We start from the raw sequence: 20028 nt of genomic DNA on the forward strand, positions 1-20028 counted from the left end.
TATGTTTGACTGAAAGAAAAGGGTTGTTTTAATGTGTACTTCTCTCATTATGAGGGATTTGGAGCATTTTGTCATTAGGGCTGTTGATATCTTGGAACTCTTCCTTTGAAAACTTCCTATTCCTTTGACCTACTGGAGAATGGAGCTTAGTACTGGAATCAGTTCCTTCTATATGTTGCATATGCACCAGTCCTTAGAGAACTTTACTGCAGAGATATTTTTCCTCACTTAACTTTTACACTTCTCATTTTAACTATATTTGATCGTTTTGTGCAAAAACATTTCAACTTTACGCAAAATCATTCATTTTATTTTCTCTGATTCTCTCCGTTGCTTGTTCTGTCATACCTTCTTCCCCATCCATCCATGTGAAAAGCAATTTCTTCCTTGTTCTTCTAATTTGCTATTGATTCCCATTTTACACCTAATTCATATATCCATTTGTAGTTTAATTTGAGAGGTAGGAAGAGGTGTTGATGACCTATCAAATTTCTGGCAAACTGCTTTTCCCTTATCCTGTCTGTGATTTTTAGTCAAATAGTGTCTCCTCCCTGCCTCCACTCCCCTGCAACTTCTGTCTTTGGATTTATTAGGCACTCTTTTATTTTATTTATTTGCTTCTGTACATTGCATATCTAATCTTTTCTACTGATCAACCTTACAATACTTAACAAGTTCAAATTGTTTTCTTGACAGGTAGTTATTCTATGGGGTCTGAAGTCAGAAAGACTCATCTCGAGTTCAAACCTGGCCTCAGACACTTACCAGCTGTGTGATCCTTGGCAAGTCAGTTAACCCCTGTGCACCTCAGTTCCTCATGTCAGATTAACTGCAGAAGGAAATGGCCAACTACTCCAGTATCTTTGCCAAGAAAACCCCAAATGGGATCAGGAAAAGTCAAACAGGACTAAACAACAATTGTTTTAATAATCACTGATCTGTAGCATGTTTTGTCATCTGCTACTGATAATTACTAACCCCAAACCCATTTCTTTCCTCCTTCAACCCCATCATTTCCCTTGAGATGTTTGACATGTTAAAAATTATTGTATTGTTTTCTGTTTCTTACATCATCAGTGTATCCCATATCCCTCACTCTCCTCATCCTTCAGAGCCACGTCATGTAACAAATTGTATTTTTGTTTTAGGGAAGAAAAGAAAAACCAGCACAACGGATCAGTGCATTCAGGAAAAGGTGTGCAATGTGTGATAGCTGTGGACCTCTCACCTCCTGGACTGGGTCGGGTGATGTCGTCTTCTCATGGACCTTTTTAGGTCCACTTGATCTTTGACATTTTGTTCAACGTACTTTTAATTTTGTATGTCATTCTTTCTATTTAAATTGTTGTAATTACTGTGTATATACTCTTTTCTTGTCTCTGCTTAATTCACTTTGCATCAGTTAACAAAGGTCTTTCCCTACTTCTCCGTGCTCATCACACACATTACTGCTTGCATCATGGTAGCCGTATTCCATGACGTTCATGATCCATGCCTTGTTTAACCATTCCCCAGTTGATGAACCTCTACTTTGTTTCCTATTCCTAGCTGTCACAAAAAGTGTTGTTAGAAACATTTTGGAGTCTATGGGGCCTTTTTTCTTATTGATGGCTTCCTTGGGGCATAATGGAGTTCTTGTTTTAAAGGCTTTGGACATTTTTGTTCATTTCTTTGCCTAATTCCTGATTACTTTCCAAAATGAATGTGTCATTTTGCAGCTCTACCAAAAATGTATCAGTGTGTGTATATTCCCACAGCCTTGTCTAGGTATGAAAACCACAATTGTGACATAAGAGGGATTCAAAACTCTCCTTTACCTATTGTTTCAAATAGTTTTTATAGTATTGTGATGAAATGTTTTCTAAATGCTTGGTAGAATGCCTTTCAAATCCATCTGGTCCTGGGGATTGTTTCCTAGGGAACTCTTTTATGCCTTGTTCAATGTCTTCTTTTAAGGTAGGATTATTTAAGTCTTGTATTTGCTCTTCTGTTAACATGGGCAGTTTATATTTTTGCAAGTATTCTTCTGTTCCATGTAGATTGTCAGTTTTACTGGCATATGACTGAGCAAAGATAACTCCTAAGAATTGCTTTAATTTCATTGGTTGTACATTCACCCTATCCTTTTTGAGACTGGTCATTTGGTTTTTGTCTTTCTTTTTGTTAGTCAAACTAAATAATCATTTATCTCTTTTATCAATATTTTGATAAACCCACCACCTACTTTTACTTATTAGTTTGACTTTTTAAAAGTTTTCTTAATCTCATCTTTGTTTTAATTATTTCTATTTTGATATTTAATTGGATATTTTTCATTTGTTCTTTTTCTACTTTTTAAAGTTTCATGCCCAATTCCTTGATATGCTCCTTCTCTGTTTTATTGATGTAAACATTTAGAGATTGAAATTTTCCCCTAAATACTGCTTTGGCTGCATCCCACAAATTTTGGTGTGTGGACTCATTGTAATTCTCTTTAATTAAATTATTGCTTGATTCTATGATTTGTTCTTGGACCCATTCTTTCTTTAGGACTAAGTTATTTAGTTTCCAATTAATTTTTAATCTATACTTCTACATCTTGATAATTTATATTGCATTGTGGTCTGTAAAAGCTGCATTTAATATTTGTGTTTTTTATCCATTTGATTATGTGGTTTTTATGAGCCAATATTTTTTTTAAGCAATCGGGGTTAAGTAACTTGCTCAAGGTTACACAGCCAGTTATTTCTGGGTGTGATGCTGAGTATCTGAGCCCGGATTTGATCTAGGTCATCCTGACACTGGAGCCAGTGCTCTTACTCGCTGAGCCACCTGGCCTCCCCTAAGCAATTGGGGTTAAGTAACTTGCTCAAGGTTACATGGCCAGGTGTTTCTGGGTGGGTGCTAAGTGTCTGAGCCCAGGATTCAATCTCCAAGTCTTCTCAACACTGGAGCCGGTTCTCTTACTCGCTGTGCTACCTGGCCCCCCCTGTGAGCCAATATTTGATCATTTTTTGTGAAGGTGCCACATATAATTGAGAAAAAGTTTGATTTCTTTTTATTTCCAGTCAGTTTTCTTCAGAGTTCTATCATATCTAACTTGTCTAATATTCTCTTTCTCTCCTTACCATCTTTTTGATTTATTTTGTGCATAGATCTGCCTAATTCTAGGGGAGGAAAGTGGGGGTCACCCCTTAGTATTGTTTTACTGTCTATTTCCTTCTGTAAATCATTTAACTTTTTCTTTAAGAAGTTGGATGCTCTACCATTCGGTACATATTTGGTGAGTCCTGATATTATATCATTGTGCATGATACCTTTTAGCAAGATATAGTTTCCTTACTTATCTTTTTGAATTAGAACTATTTCAGTTTTTGGTTTGTCAAAGCTAGTTCTGGGGGTTTGAAAATTTTTGGTGGTTCCAAAGTGAATTGATTTGGTGAGAAGTTTGGTCACTCATTTACTGGCCTGTGCTCTGGTCTTTACCCAGGAAAAACCTCTAATCCCTCGGGACTGCAATTGATACAGCCCTACAGGGTCCCTGCTCCCTTTTGACCAGAAGTAATACTGCCCCTCAAGGCACCTGTTCCTTTGTTATTGCAAATGATACTGCTTCTCACGGTCCCTGCTCCCTCTTGCCAGAAAGTGCTAGCTTCTGCCCTTTAACTGTGACCCAGAAGTCTGTAGTGACAATGCAATATTGACAGCTCCCATGATCATGATAAAGACCATGAGTATAAATATCACATAACATGTCTTTCTTTATCTTCTCAGCACTTACTTAGCAATGTGCTTGTCACATAGAAAATGCCTAATGTATATTCACTGAATGACTATCCTAGATCATATTCTCAGTGATAGGAAGGGACTGGTTGCTAGAATGGAAATGCTAGGAATGCTGGGAGGAAATGATCCCTTAATCCTAGAGTCTGTGATAAAGGAGAGGCAATCTGGGCATAGTCTAAGAAGCCAAAGGACCTGGTTTTTTAGTGTTCCAGATATCCAAAGACCATAACTACTGGCAGTGAGGATTTACTTTTTGCCAAAAACTTTTGAGAACAACAAAAATCAGTATGGCACAGATTAGGTATAGACCAACATCTCACAACATAAACCAACATAAGCTCCAAATGATGTATGACTTATACAGAAAGGCAGATTTATAAACAAATTCCAGAATTGAGAAATTACCTTCCTTGTCTATATATAAAGGAAGCATTGAAGAACAAAGAGATAGAGAGGATCCCAGTAAGTAAAAATGGTCATTCAAATTAAATTCATCTAAAATAAGTTCAATGTTTTTGTAAAAAGTAAAGAAAAAGAGTGAAAAGGGAAAAAAATGAATGCCACTAAAACTAGAAAAATAACTGGTAAATGGGAAAAAATCTTTGCCGAAAGTTTCTCTGATATTTAAAGTATATAGAGAAGCAATTCTTATTTACAAACATAAGAGGAATTTTCCAACTAATAAATGGGCAAAGAATATAAACAAGTAGTTTTCATAGGAAGAAATGTAAGCTATCTATAAACATATGAAACAAGGCTGAAAATTAATAATGATTAGCAAAATGCAAATCAAAGCAACTTTGATGTTCTCCTTCATAACCTTCTCTGCTCTACATGAATCTGTAGCAAACATAGAAATTGAGAGGAATGACACACCCCCTGAGCCAAAGCAACAGTTGGTACAGTCCACTGTAAAATGGAATGAGGGATATGATGTATTAACTGAGGAACAAAAGAGACATGCATGGTTTACTGATGGGACAGCAAAATATTTGGGCTAAAAAAGACATTGGAAAGCAGTGGCCTATAACCCATGTACTAGAAGGACTTTGGAAAGTACTGGGATAGGTGCAAGTAGCCAATATGCTGAACTTATGGCAGTATATCAAGCCATCAAAATAGAACAAGGAGGACAGTGTCATATATTCACTGATACATGGGCGGTAGCTAATGGGTTGGCTACATGGATGCCCATGTGGAAAAATGAAAATTGAGAAATTCATGGCAAACAAGTCTGGGGCAAAGAATTATGGGAAGATATCTGGAACATGTCTTTGGTCACTGACTTGTCAGTTTTTCATGTAGATGCTCACGTGGCCCCCACCACACCAGAATGTGAATACAATGCTCATGCTGATCGACTGGCAAAGATTGCTACGGAACATATTGTCCCTACTTTGACAACAACTGATGATCCGGTATTGGCAAAATGGGTCCACCAAACAGCAGGCCATTTGGGGGTCCAGGCCACACACCAGTGGGCACAAGATCGAGGTATTAGTATCTCTCATTCACTGTTAAAACAGATAGCAGAAGAATGGTCATATATGTCAATTGGAAAAGGAGCGAACTGTTCCTCGGGTAGTAACTGGAGAGATAGCAAGAGGAAAAGTCCCAGCCCAAATCTGGCAAATAGATTATATTGTTCCACTACCACTGGATAAATGTAATGTAATGCCAAGGAAAGGCAACTTCCCAAGGTTCAAAATACCAGCATAGGTGCTCTCCATTTTATTCAGTGACAAACCAAGAACAGAGAAGATCAAAACATGACGTCATTCAAAATACAGCATTTACTAAGTGTGATTAAATAATCTCCAAGGACTACCCCACCCCAGGACCTTCCAATCATTCAATCAATTACAAAGTCCCTGTTCTAAATACTACTCCACCCCTAGGCTGTACCTTCATTTAGTCCACCACAAAGTCCCTCTTCTCAAATGGAGATTAGTTTCCAGCCATAAGTAAAGTACCTTCATTTGTTCAATCACAGAGCACAAAAAGGTCAAAAGTTCCCCACCCCTGGATCACAATTGAATCTACCCCAGAGTTATATCAAGTTTAAGCACAGCACTTAATACCCAAATAGAGGTCTTTTCTTCATCTTGACAAGAGGCAAGTTCTCAGCAATCTTAGTTCCTGGGCAGACAAGGCTTAGCAAGGCCACAAGATACATTGCCAGTCCCTTCATTAATTCATCCTCTGTCTGTAGAACAGTCCTAGAACCCCTGAAAACATTAGCAAAACCCTCTCCCAGGATTTCTGTAAACATACAACAAGAAAATCCGTCTTCAGGGCTTCTGAACCAACAGAAAGGTTCCCAGACCCCTGCAACAACAGCACTGTCCTTCACCAGTGGACAGTATTCACTCTGTGTGCAGGACAGTCTCCAGACCCCTGCAACAACAGCACTGTCCTTCACCAGTGGACAGTATTCACTCTCTGTCTGCAGGACAGTCTCAGTAGCTCTGAACCAACAGAAAGGTTCCCAGACCCCTGCAACAACAGCACTGTCCTTCACCAGTGTACAGTATTCACTCTGTCTGCAGGACAGTCTCAGGAGCTCTTAGCCAACAGCCAGGTTCCAGGACTTTTTCAACAAAAGGACTGTCTTTCACCAGTGGACAAATCTGGCAAAACAACATCAAAACAGACAGACAAAGTACCAGCAAAACAGCCATGTCTCCTCAGTCCTTGGCAGCTCAGGGGGCAGGTCTCAAAAGTCCAGGGCAATTCAAAGTGGCCCTCAGCAATTCTCTCAGTCTCTCTCTGCCTCCACGAGGTGCTGCCTCCAAAAAGTTCTTCTGCCTCTCTCTTGTCTCTCCAAAATCTACGTCACCAGCTCCTCCCAGTTCAGGACTCTCTTTTCACATCAACAAGTCCATCCCACAGGTGGGATTAACAAGCTCTGGGTTTTAACACAATCAATTTGAAAACCAAGCCAATACAGCAGAATCTTTCTATTCCATTACTATCACAATAAAGGATGCAGATTTATATGTACTTGTGTTGACACCTATTCAGGTGTACTAGTAGCTTGTCCTTATAAGAGTGCAACCCAGAAAAACACTTGTAAAACTCTAGATCTCATAAGTCTATATTATGTAACCCCAATGCAGATTCAAAGTGACAATGGGTCACTTTTCAAAGGCAATGAAATGAAGAAGTATTGTATACTAAACAATATAGAATGGATATATCATATTCCATATTATCCAGAAGCATCTGGGTTAATTGAAAGAATGAATGGATTACTGAAAGGACAGTTGAGGAAGTTAAGTTCCAATAATTCATATCAACATTGGAAGGATAATTTGTTCATGGCTTTGCGTAATTTGAATAATAGACCATTTGGAGGAAATACACCTCTAGCCAGAATGATGACCCCCAATCTGCAAATTAGAAAACAACAAACACATAAGATCCCAAATATTGAGTATTGGACCTTGAGGCCAGATGTCCCAGCACTGTACCCAGGACCACCTGGTTCGGTGGGGTATGATTTACATTGTTTAGAGGACTTTTGGTTGGACAGAAAAGAAATAAGAAAAATCTCCACTGGGATATGCATAAGAATCCCTAAAAATCACTTTGGACAGATTTTACCCAAATCAGGATTAGCAGCTCAAGGAATACATGTATTGGCTGGAGTAATAGATTCTAATTATCAAGGAGAAGTTGTTGTAACATTCCATAATTTAGGTGAAAGGCCCATACAGATTCACAAAAATGATAGGATAGTTCAAGTGATTATCGTTCCTTGTAAAACAATACCACTTGTAAAAACTGACCCTCCTTCCAAAATAACTGTCAGAGGAACTGAAGGATTTGGATATACTGATAGAATAAAATCAGGAGCTAAAATATGGGTAAAACAGAAGCCAGATGATGTTCCAAAGGCTGCAGAGATTATAGCACATGGGAGGGATAACACTGTAACTATTGTTTATTCTGGAGAAGATGATTACAAAATTGTACCCTTAAATCATTTATTCTACCGTGAGTGAGGCTACAATAGTCTGGTTATTGTCTCTTTGCTTCTTCTTGATTTTTTGTTTGTTCACCTTGTTTGTTAGATTTGTTTCCACAGGCTTGGTACCCTCCATCTGTAGATGCCTGATAGCTTAAGCTGGATGTCACCCCCTGTCTGCAACTGTGAAGTGTCACCCTTGGACCTGGCATCAAGCATATTAAGAACTGACCTCTCAAATGGGACCCCTTAGGACAGGGACAGCTCTACATCCGATTTCAGCAGCAAGTAGCCATGGAGGAAGAGACCTTCACCCCTTACCACAAGATTTTGGGGCCCCATTTGTTCGGGGTGGGGGGGAATGATGGGGAGCTTGTGCTCAAGCCCCACCCTAAAATATGGTTTTCTGTGTTTATTGTGTGTTATTTGACACCAGTTATTCCTACTGTATTTTTGCCAAGTAAGGGACATGAAAGATCTTGGGGCCGAATGTAAGGGTTATGGGATTTAAAGATCTTCCATGCCCCATTGTACTTGCTGACGTAGCAGGAAGGGGCGGAGCAAGAGGAAGCGGAAGCCAAGCTAGAGTTCCTGCGGTGGCGGCGACGGCCGCAGCAGCAGCAGAGGCAGCGGCAGCGCAAAGCCCTTTTTGAGTCAGCCAGAATTTCTGCTAAGGACTCCTGCTGAGGACTGCCAGGGGCCGGAGCTGCTGGGAGCACGCTTCCTGGACGCTGGGTGGTTGCTGTGAGTGGGGAGAGGAGGACCTTTGCCTGAGGTAGCCTGTTCTGTATTAAAGGTTTGAGAATGTGGGTGCTTTCTACTTAATCTACCTGTGCCAATTTCATATCTACTCTTTTTTTTAATTGTCTTTTTTATTTTTTTTATACACACACACACACACACATATATATATATATATATATGTATATATTTGAATATTTGATTTTAAAACTTTCAAATCCAGATTCATTCCCTTCCCCCCCTGCCACCCATCCCCACTGGGGAGACAAGCAGTTCAGTATAGGTTGTACATGTGCGGCTAATGCAAAACAATAACGTAGTAGATGTATTGTAAAAGACTGACTGTATTTCCCTCCCTCCTATCCCACCTCCCACTTGTTCTATTCTCTACTTTGATCTTGTCCCTTTTCAAAAGTGGGTGCTTCCAACTTCCCTCCCCCCCAACCTGCCCTCCCTTCCATCATCCGCCCTCATATCCCCTTCCCCACTATTCTCCTGGAGGGTGAGATCCCCTATTTAGTGTGTATTTCCCTCCCACCTCAAGCCAGATTCAATAGGAATAAGGTTGACCTATTCCCTTTTGCCTTCCTATTCTTCCCCTCCATTGTAACCATTTCCCCTTGCCTCTTCTGTATGAGATAGTTTGCCCCACTCTATCTCTCCCCATCTCCTCTCATTATATTCCTCTCACCTCTTAATTTCACCTTTTAAGTATCATCCCTTCCTGTTAAATTGGTACCGTGCCCTCTATCTATGTATATCTGTAAAAGTATATACACACATTCACATATGTATTCATGTGCCTGCATACCCTCATATAAAGACATATATATCTCTAATCCCTTCAACTACTGAGAAAAGTTTCATAAGTTACAATTATTGTTTTTCCATGTAGGAATGTTAATAGTTCAACTTTGGCCAGGTGGCTCAGCGAGCAAGAGCACCGGCTCCAGTGCTGGGACGACCCAGATCAAATCCAGGCCCAGACACTCAGCACCACACCCAGAAACAACAACTGTCCATGCAACCCCGAGCAAGTCACCCAACCCCAAGTGCTTAAAAAAAAAATAGTTCAACTTTGATAGGTTCCTTATGATTTCTTTTCCCTGTTTACCTTCTCATGTTTCTCTTGCTTCTTGTATCTAAATGTCAAATTTTCTATTCAACTCTGGTTTTTTCAGTAAGAATGCTTGAAAGTCCTCTATTCCACTGAATGAACATATTTTCCCCTGAAACATGATACTCAGTTTGGCTGGGTAGGTGACTCTTGGTTTTAATCCCAGCTCCTGTGCCCTCCGGAATATCATATTCCAGGCCCTTCGATCCCTAAGTGTAGAAGCTGCCAGATCCTGGGTTATCCTGATTGTGTTTCCACAATATTCAAATTTTTTCTTCCTGGCTGCTTGTAATATTCTCTCCTTAATCTGGGAATTTAGGAACCTGACTATAATATTCCTAGGAGTTTTCTTTTTGGGATCTTTTTCAGGAGGTGATCGGTGGATTCTTTCAACCTCTATTTTGCCCTCTCGTTCTAAAACATCAGGGCAGTTTTCTTTGAGAACTTCCTGGAGGATGCTTTCTAGGTTCTTACTTTGGTCATGGCTTTCAGGTAGTCCAATAATTTTTAAATTATCTCTCCTGGATCTATTTTCCAGGTCAGTGGTTTTTCCCATGAGATATTTCACATTGCCTTCTATTCTTTCATTTGTTTGGATCTGTTTAACAGCATCTTGATTTCTCATAAAGTCATTAGCTTCCATTTGCTCCAATCTAATTCTGAAGCAATGATTCTCCTCAGTGAGCTTTTGAGATTCTTTTTCCATCTGGCAAATTCGACTTTTTAAGTCATTCTTCTCCTCATTGCCTTTTTGAGCCTCCTTTGCCATTTGAGTCAGTCTGTTTTTTAAGGTATTATTTTCTTCAGTCAGGCTGTTGACTCTCATTTCATAATTTTCTTGCATTGTTCTCATTTTTCTTCCCAATTTTTCCTCCACTTCTCTTATCTGCTTCTTAAGGTCCTCTATGGCCTGTAACCAGCTTGTATTTTCCTTTGAAGCTTTTGGTACAGGAGTACTGACTTCACTGTTTTCCTCCTGTTCCATGCCTTGCTCCTTCTTATCCCCAAAATAGGAGTGTAATGTTGGAATCTTCTGTCTGCTTTGTTTCCTCTGCCTGCTCGTTTTGCCACTCAATTATTTGACTTTTGGGCTTTTTTTGCCACAGTAGGACTCTGCCAACAGGCAGGGGAGCTTTCGTCCCAAACGCTGGGGTTTTCTCAGCTACCGGAGGTATTAGATGGGTGCCCTCTCTGAGGTCTCCACACGCTCTGGCAAGCTGGACCCACACCCCAGGACCTCCACCCTAGACTCCAAACCAGATCCAAGCAGGTTAAAGCAAGAGCGATTACCCCTCAGACTGGTGCTTGGTCCCTCTACACTCTGCAGGCCAGGAGCTGAAGCCGCCACGTGGCGCTGGCAGGCTGTGCTGGCGTCTCAGCGGTTTCTCACCCCGGGGGTAAAAGACACGCACTCCCACTTACTGGTCCCAAAGTCCAGACTGCACTGGCCTCTCACCTTGTCCTTCGAATCTATGTATTGATAAATCTGGAAATGGCCACAGCTGCTGCTGATCTGGAGTCCCTCTGGCAGGTGGCTGGTCAGGCCCGCCCTGGGGCTAAAGCTTCGGGGTGGTGCTGGGCTCGGCTCCCAGAGCGCCGCGCTGGCCGATTCTTGCTGGCCTGCCAGGCTGTCCTCAGCGGGAGGTTAGCTTCTCTGTCATTATGTGGGTTCTGCAGCTCCAAAGTTTGTTTAGAGTCCCCTTTTTACATGGATTGGGGAGGGTGGAAGCCAGAGCCGAGGGAAGGTCTTGCTTCTACTCCACTATCTTGGCTCCGCCTCTCATATCTACTCTGATGGCTTTCACTTTCTGGTTTTGGGACTCAGTCTTTTGGTATTTTAATAAATTTTCTAGCTTATTCCCCCATATGGCAAGCATGATGTATATTTTGATGGATAATTATATCAGCATATCTGTAATTTCCATAGGCATTGTGAATATGGCATTGCTGATAGAGTCCCTTAACCTCTCTCCACCAGTATGGTGCCAGGCTGGGTTAATTAAACTCGATGCTGAGGTTTCCATGAGGCTCTTCTGTCTCCATTTTGCAAGAAACAATCTTGTTAGGGCACACACCATCCAACAGATGGCATTTGTTATGGTATATCCTAATAAGAAGGTTTTTGATTCCAAAGAAAAAAGCAGGCCATGTACAGCATGGTTTACTTGGGCTAATTGTATTGTGTAAGGGAATTTGCTCATGAGACCAGCCCTCTGTTGGCAACAGGAGAGAGTGTTTGATCCCTGCACCACCACTGGGTCAGACCAGGTATTATGCAGAAACAGAACAAAGAAGGCCAAAAGCCAGGGATGACTGGTGGTCACGTACAAGGGTTCCCATGAAACAACTGAAGCTTCTCTTACTGTTTACATTAAAGGTAGTTTACGTTCTCCATGGGGTGACAGGTCCCACTCCAAGACCCTTGCACCCCCTGTACGTAAAGCTACTTGGGGAGTTCCTAAATCAGGTAGGACAACTAAAGTTTTTCCTCAGGGTGGGTGGTGAATTGGGAAGGGAATTGTAGAACTTCCTTGCAGGGAGAATGATCTGTTTTCTTATCCTTCTCTGGTCTTGAGGCAGCCTCCTGGACGGTGGCTTGGCAACAATCTTCTGGGATCTCTGAGATCTAGGTGGTTCAGTGCTTAGTGTACTGGGCCTGGAGTTAGGAAGATCTGAGTTCAAATCCCTCCTCAGGCACTTCCATGCTGTGTGACCTTGGGCAAGTCCAAGTCTTCCAAGTCAAGCACTCTTTCATCTTTCTGCCTGGTCAAGAAGATTTACAATGCATCTGAATGTCTCTGTGATCTTACAGAGTGGTCTGGGGCACTAAGAGGTTAGGTGACTTGACTGTGGTCATGCTGGTAGCAAGGATCTGAGGCAGGACTTGCACTCTGAGCCTTCCTGACTCTGAAGCTGGCCCTCTGTCCTTGGGCCTCAGAGAATCCCCCTCTTCCATCCAGATAGTTCAAGCATCACCTATTGCATGAAGCCTTTCTTGATTCCAACTGCTCATGGCCTGGCTCCCAGACTGCCTTGTATTCTGCCTTTATTTGTATTTATCCTCTATAGACTTTGATGTATTTTCTGTCTCATGAGAATGTGGGCTTCTCGTGGTTAGGGCCTGCGCATCTCCAGAACCTAGCACAGTGCCTGTTATGCAGGAGGCACTTGAGAAATGCTTGTTGATTACTTAATTGGCCCACCTGACTCTCTGTGTGCCCAGGATATGGGAGGAGCTTAATCTATACCTAAGGAATGAATAATTTACTGAGTTGCAGGTCTAAGCTGGAGTAAATATTAATGTTTATAATTACATCTTTTATAGATATCTCTCATTTGTAATTTTCATCACTTATCACTTTATTATTTTAGTGATCATACTTAATTCATGTATTCCCTTATAATTTAATTTGATAGTTGGTGTGAGATGTTGATCTCCTACCAAATTCCTGCCAAACTGCTTTCCACTTATGTCATCTGGTTTTTGTTGATATTGTTTTTATCAACTACAGAGAGTTCTTGCTTTGTATAAGTGGACCACTGGGAAACCTCTAAGCAGAGCAATTTTGAAGTAATGTGAATTTGCCCACAGACCTGGCTACAAGGGAGGGAGGGAAGGAGGCAAGAAGGAGTCATGCAGCTGTGAAGGGAGGTGGCCAGGAGATTGTTTAAGGATACGCAGTGGCCAGGGACAGAGAAGCCAGAGCAGGAGGAAGATCAGGCAAGTGTTGGGGACAGACACATGATGGCCTGGCCAGAATTGAGAGGAAGAACCACTTGGGCACAGATATATAGAGGCCCTATGTGGCCACGCACAGGAGAGGACATATGGACTGAAGAGAGGCACATGGTACCAAAGCATGAATGGACAGAAGATAGATAGATGGCTGTCAGATGCATGAATAAATGGCCAGAGCAGCCAAAATCTTCTATCTGTCAGCACTGGAGGTCTCTAGCAAAGCCCTGATCCTGAGGCCTGAAGAGGTGGAAAGAATCACGGTGCACATACAAAACCCCTTTCTTTCTCCTTTTCTGCTCTCTATGAATACCCTTTATATCCTTGACTTCATATAAAAACTTTTTATTGATGTTTTCTATATCTTACATCATGGTATTCCATGTATCTCCCCTCTCCCTCTCCTCCTCCCTGAAAGCCACGCCATGTGACAAATGATATTTTTTGTTTTAGGAAGAAAAAGCAGTCAACACAACTATATAATACAAAGAGGAAAAGAAGCACATCTACTCTCTGAACACAGAGGAAAAGATACTTGTGGCAGGAGAAAGTCTTTCTGAGAACATTCCAGTTACTACAGGCTTACTCTTTGGGGAAGCACATCTAGCATCAGAATACTCAGTGGATGAAATACTTATAGGTGGAGACATACTTTCTGAGAACATTCCAGTTACTATAGCCTTGCTCTTTCTGAAATATCAAGAGAAAAAAAAATGAATGTGAAATAGATGCCTTAGAGGCATTCCTGATGAAAAGAACACAGCTGAAGAAAAAATACAACTTTCAAATACAAGGCTCAAAAGAAGCATTAAAAGGTAAATATGAAAGAGAAATCATAAGTGACTCAATAAGGTTAAACTATACTTTTCTATAAGGGAAGATGATACACCTATCTTCTAAGAAGTTTATCGTTATTACAGCAGGTAGAAGGATTCTACATAGAAAGAAGGTTTGGGAGTGAATCACTTAGGTTGGGATGATGTAAAATAAATGGATAGGGGGAAATATGGATGCTCTGGGAGAAGGCATAAGGGAGAGAAAGAATGGGGGAAGTTATCTCAATAAAATAAGTGTATGAGGAAGAGCTTTCACCCTGCAGTGGAAAATGGGGAGGGAGGAGGGGTCAGTGGTCAATGCTTGAACCTCAGTCACAGCTAAATTGGTTCAAAAAGGGAAAATAACTGTATCTGTGTTTATATCTGTATCTTTGTTTACTTATTCAATTTGTCATAAAAATCTCTTATCGGTAGAAGTAAGAGAATGGGAAATGAGAAAAAAAAAGTAGTGACAAAAGGGTAGGCTGATAAAAGAATACAATCCTATGCAAAACAGAAACTAGAGTAGGGAGCAGAAAATAGAGAAAGAAGGAGAAACAGAAGAAAAGATGATGGAGGAAAATGCATAGGGAGTAATCCTAACTGTGTGAATGGGATGAACTCATTCATAAAATGGAAGTGAGTAGCAAAATGGGTTAGAAATCAGTATCCAGCAATATGTTTTTGTTGTTGTTGTTTCTTTGTTTGTTTTATAAGGAACATACTTGAAACAAAGAGAGAACCACAGAGTTAAAGTAGGGGACTGGAGCAGAAACTGTTACATGTCAGCTGAATAAAATAAGGAGAGATAGGAATCATGATCTTAGATAAAGGAAAAGCAAAAATAGCCCTATTAAAATTGGGTCAGCAGGAAAATTACCTCTTTTTCAAAGGAACGACAGACAGACAGGTTTCAGGTTCTTAAGGGAAAAGTTAAATTAATTATAGGAAGAAATAGACAGTAAAACTATAGTAGTGGGGGACTTAAGCTTTTCCTTCTGAGAGCTATTTAAAAATAACCATTAAATGATTAAGAAAGAAGTTAAGAAGACTAATAGAATTTTGGAAAACTTAGATGTTAAAGGCCTCTGGAGAAAAGTGAATGGGTATAGAAAGAGGTACAGACAGATATTGCTTTCTATAAATACACATTGTGCAAACTGGACTTCATGGAAGGAATTCTGTAAGAAATCTACATTCCCCCCAAAAAGCCACACATGTAATTTACACCAGAGAGTACTGGGATCTCTTTCTGCTCCTGCCCCTGGGCTTGGTACTCACTCTGTCACCTCCTATCCCCAACCTCCCCAAAAGCCTTTAAAAGTCCTCTAAGTCAAAGCAGAAGAAGAGACGTCCAGAGAAAAAGCCACCACCACTGCTGGGACCTCCAGCACTGAGAGAGGAGACCTGGGCTCAGTCAGCCAGTCACCAGAGAGTTTGGTCGCTGTTTGGTGGCATTTTGTCCACCCTGTGTTGGGGTATCATGTGTCTGGCCTCTCCTGAACATTTCTGTCACTGGCCCCCATGCCTGCCAGTGTGTTCTTCCTTTCAGTTCTAGCCATGCCCTCATGTGGCTGGACCCAGCAGGCATATGGTCCTATTCCTGCTCTTCTTTCTCTGTGTCCAAACATCATGTGTCCTTGAGTTAGGTGCCAGCCCCTCCCCCACTGGGGTATCCTTGCCCTTTTTGCTTCCTTTCTGCCCTTTTCTACATCCACAGGGAAATTCACATTTTGGAAAAATTGTGGTCCACCTATGCAAAGTTAGAACTACCTGTGTACCTTTTTCTCAGCTTTATGTGGCAGCTTCACAAAAATTGACCTATAAATCTGTGCATACTCTTTGATCTAGCCAAGACTGTTAGGAAGTCTCCATCCCAAAGAGATCAAAAGAAAGATAAAGGAAACTATTTGTATAAAAAATATATAAAGAAGTTCTTTTTGTGGTGGCAAAGAATTGAAAATTGAGGGAATGTCCATCAATTGGGAAATGATTGAAAAAGATGTGGTATATGATTGGGGTGAAATTTGATTTTGCAATAATAAAAGACAAGCAAAATAGTTTCCAAAAATCCTGGAAAGACTTACATGAATTGATGCTGAGTGAAGCGAGCAGAACCAGGAGAACATTGTACACAGCAACAGCAACATTTTACAATGATCAACTATGAAAGACCTAGTTATTCTGATCAAGAAAACAATCCAAGACAGTTCCAAAAGGCCCATGGTGAAAAATACTATCCCCATCCAGGGGCAGAACTGATGAACTCAGAATGCAGAGTGAAGGATACTTTCTTTTACTCTATTTTTATTGGTTTATTTCATTTGTGTTTTATTTTCCTACACGGGTAATATGGAATTTTTCACGACCTGACATGTGATGATCAAAATCAAATAGCTTACCTGATCAAAGAGGGAGGAGTGGTGGAAGGGAGGATAAAAATTTTGAATTCAACATTTTAAAAAATACTTGTTAAAAATTTTTATTTTATTGAGAAATATTTTATGAGATGTATATAATTTTTTAAAAGTCTGCCAATTGCTAAGTGAAAATTCTTGAATCAAGCCAAACCATCTCACAATGGGGCACCTTCCAACCTTGGCAGGCTTCTTAAACTTTACTCCTCTCCACACACTCAGCAATTCAGGGACACTGACCTCATGCTGTTTCTTGCTCAGTTTACTTCACATTCCCAATCCCAGCTGTTTTATTGGCTGTCCCACATCTCTGCAATCCTCTCCCTCCTCAGCTTTGCCTCCTGGCTTCCTTCAAGTCTCAAATCAATATCCACCTCCAGGAGGCCTTTCCAGTGCCCTTTCCTCCCCCACTGCTATTACCTTCCCTCTGGAACTCTATCCCATTTCTCTGGCATGTGGATCCGTGTTTATCCCGTTACCTCATGTTCTCTCCGCTAGCAGACTGTGAATTCCCGGAGTGCAGGAGCTGTCTTTGTGCCTTTCTTTGTGTCCACAAAGTGAGGAATGGTGTCTGGTGAATGTAGGTGCTTCATAAATTCTTCTGCATTTATCCAAAGTTGTCACCATTAACCATAACTCGTATGGTTGAAAGAGTAAAAAGTGAAATATAAAGGAGGGGGGAGAGAAATGTTGAGTGACTAGAAGTTATTTTTAGGGGGCGATGTTGAGGGCTCATTCTGAGGGGTCTGCCATGGGTGCGAATCCAGGCCAAGGTCCCCCTTGAGCCTTGTTTCCACCCACCTGGGCCCAATATGTCAGAATGTTGACTCACCCTCCCCCACTAATCTTCCTTCCATGAAAAGAAGGCTCAGAACATTCTGGCCATTCCTGGAAACCTGGCCCCTTGAGCGATATAGATAAAGTAGTGATGCATGAGAAAAGAAAGCAGGAAAGCATCCCACAGGAGTAACCTCCTGCAAAGTTGCAGATTAGGTGCCTCATATAACAAACTAGGTGAAGTTTCCCATGAGAAAGTGTGATATAAATGCTTCAGCTACAGTATGTAAACCCTAACCCTCAGATGCTTAATTGGGATTTGATTAGCATGCATGCAATAAATGTATGAGTACTTTCAATCTCTTCCTGGCCCATGATTCCTCATTAGTCCGTGCTTTCATGTTTTTGTTGGTGCTGCAAGGTGCAGGCATCAAGTGGCACCTGGAACAGGGACCTGAAAGAAGGTGTGAGGAGAGTAGCCCCCTTGGGACTCCAGAGACACAGAAAATCCTCAGCTATCAGCATAGAGGTACCTTAGTGACCACTGTGTCATAAAAAAGTGTAAAGGGGGTGAGAGGATTATAAACAATGTTCCAACACAGTAAAGCCGGCCAGCATTCCAAGACAAAGGGAAGGGACAGCGTCCCGGCAGTGTTAGGGCAGGGAAGGTCTTCAGTCTTAGTGGGGGAGTAGAGAACTCAAGTAACAAGTAAGCAGTGAGTCCAATCTCAGTAAAATCTCCAAGGATGGGACAAGTACAATGCAGAAGTAGAGAATATTATTTGAGACTCTTAAAGAAACTACTAAGGGTACCATTTTTTAGTTATTTTATTTCACCAGGCTGCAGCAGAAATCTTGAGCAAGATGGGTCACGTACAGTTCAAAGATCAGGAACAATATCTTCAAGTATTAAAGAAAGTAGTGAAAGAAAGTGAGTTTGCTGTCAAGAAGGAATGGCTGGAACAGTTTTTGCATGCGTGAAACATTGTTGCCCTTGGTGTCCAAAGGGTGGTACAGTGGATCTAGTAATATGGGAGACAGTAGGGAGAGAAATGAGTGAAAGATTAATAGAAGGGGGACCCAGCATTTCCACATTTCTACCTTTTGTTTATGGAATCTATTAAAGATGTGTTTAACACCAGAAATGAAAGTGCCAAGGGCAGCTCAAATAATGAAGTGTGCTTCAGCAGCCTCTACACAGTAGAAACAGATAAAAAGAAAATCATAAAGTTTTACTTGGCCTCTGTTACTATCTGGAGGCCCAAGCAAATGCCTAATTTTTTTAAGGAGATCTCCAAATATTCTCTGTAAGCTTTTGGATCCATTCTGTCATTTTCTGTGTCTATCTGCTTTGTTTTTGTGTATTTGTGTGAATGAATATGAATGTGAGTAATTTGTCATTTTATAAGATTTGTAATGCAACTGGATTTTCCCTGGAATGTTATCCTTTTTACTCCCCTTCTTTCTTCTTTACTGCTGGAACACAAACAGCTGGCTGGAGAGGAGTGAGATAGTGAGAGAAAAAGTAAGATTTTTAAAAGTTTGAAAATCTCTTTCTCTTCATTTCAACTCTGGCCAGGTTGAATGCTGAAAAAGAAATAAGAAAGGGAATTTCCCCCCTCAGATCAAAGAGGCAAATGGATGAGTATTTAACCATTTCCTGCCTCACCTAAAAGAGAAAAGTTTTGTGTATCAGAATGCAACTGAAAATTAATTGTATTCATTCTGGTTATTTTTGGAATTGTGAAAAGGGAGAAGTGTCACTCCTAATTTGATACTAAGATAAGTCAGAAATTATTATACTATTTGGCACTAAGGAAAATTGAGATAACACAAATATCTGAAAAAAAGTGAAGTTTGGGGCTCTCCAGTGTCGGGTAGGGGGCAAAGGGACAAGGCACCACTCCCAACTCAATTTTACTAGAGGATTCAAAGCTCTCACTTTGAAAGAATTTTTTAAGGAGTGGACACATAAATAAAGTTTACTGGAGTCAAAGTTAAATAAGCTGAAAACATTTCACAAAAAATGATTAAAGTCTCTCATCCCAGATCAGATTAAAAGGAAGAGTGCTAAAGAATATTATGGAATTTGAGTTACCTTCCCCAATCTGACAAAAGGGAGGAAGCATACTAAATTTATCAAGGACCCCACTAGCAACAGCCCTGAGGCAACCTGAAGCCCACACATTTCTAGACAAGCAGATGAACTTCTCCATTCAAACCCCTAAATACACAATCAGATTCTGCATATGTGAGGAGAGGAGAAAAAACCTCTGCACTTGATAAGCCCAATTTTCTACCAATAATTTTTTTTTGCAAGTGATGATTTGGAAATAAAATTAATGTCATAATGTCATTGTGTTATTATGGTCTTCCTAAATTGTTGTAAAATCCTTTCATTTAAAAACTAAGAGATCATGATAAGCCAGAAAGAGTGGTAGATAAAGCAAATTTTTCATCTGAATTTTGTTGAAACTAAAAGATAGAGGAAAAATTTGTGTAAAAACAGTTATGTCACTTTATCAGTTCTTCTAAACCGTATCTTATAATGTTTATATCTGCCATATAGAAAACCACGTATTTACACCTTTATCTGTAGTTTAAAAGGAGGTTATAGCTAAAACAATTTAACTCACATTTATGAAATTTAGTTACTGTTTTAATGATAAAACCTGAAGTTGTTAATTGAT

The 20028-nt window shown here is 40.5% G+C and overlaps 1 protein-coding gene across 1 annotated transcript in view; it reads left to right on the forward strand.

Annotated features, from left to right (window-relative positions):
• Positions 1-14145, forward strand: part of LOC138177210 (small ribosomal subunit protein eS7-like) — a 36077-nt gene extending 21932 nt beyond the window's left edge. The window contains exons 2-3 of the transcript XR_011172458.1: positions 1149-1195; positions 13783-14145. The gene's annotated coding sequence lies outside the window, so the exon portion shown is untranslated. The remainder of the gene's footprint in view (positions 1-1148; positions 1196-13782) is intronic.
• The last annotated feature ends 5883 nt before the right edge of the window (positions 14146-20028 follow it).

Source organism: Petaurus breviceps, unplaced genomic scaffold, assembly GCF_028583685.1.
Source record: "Petaurus breviceps papuanus isolate PSGF00001 unplaced genomic scaffold, PetGlider_PUasm1.0 90339, whole genome shotgun sequence".
Taxonomy (NCBI): Eukaryota; Metazoa; Chordata; class Mammalia; order Diprotodontia; family Petauridae; genus Petaurus; species Petaurus breviceps.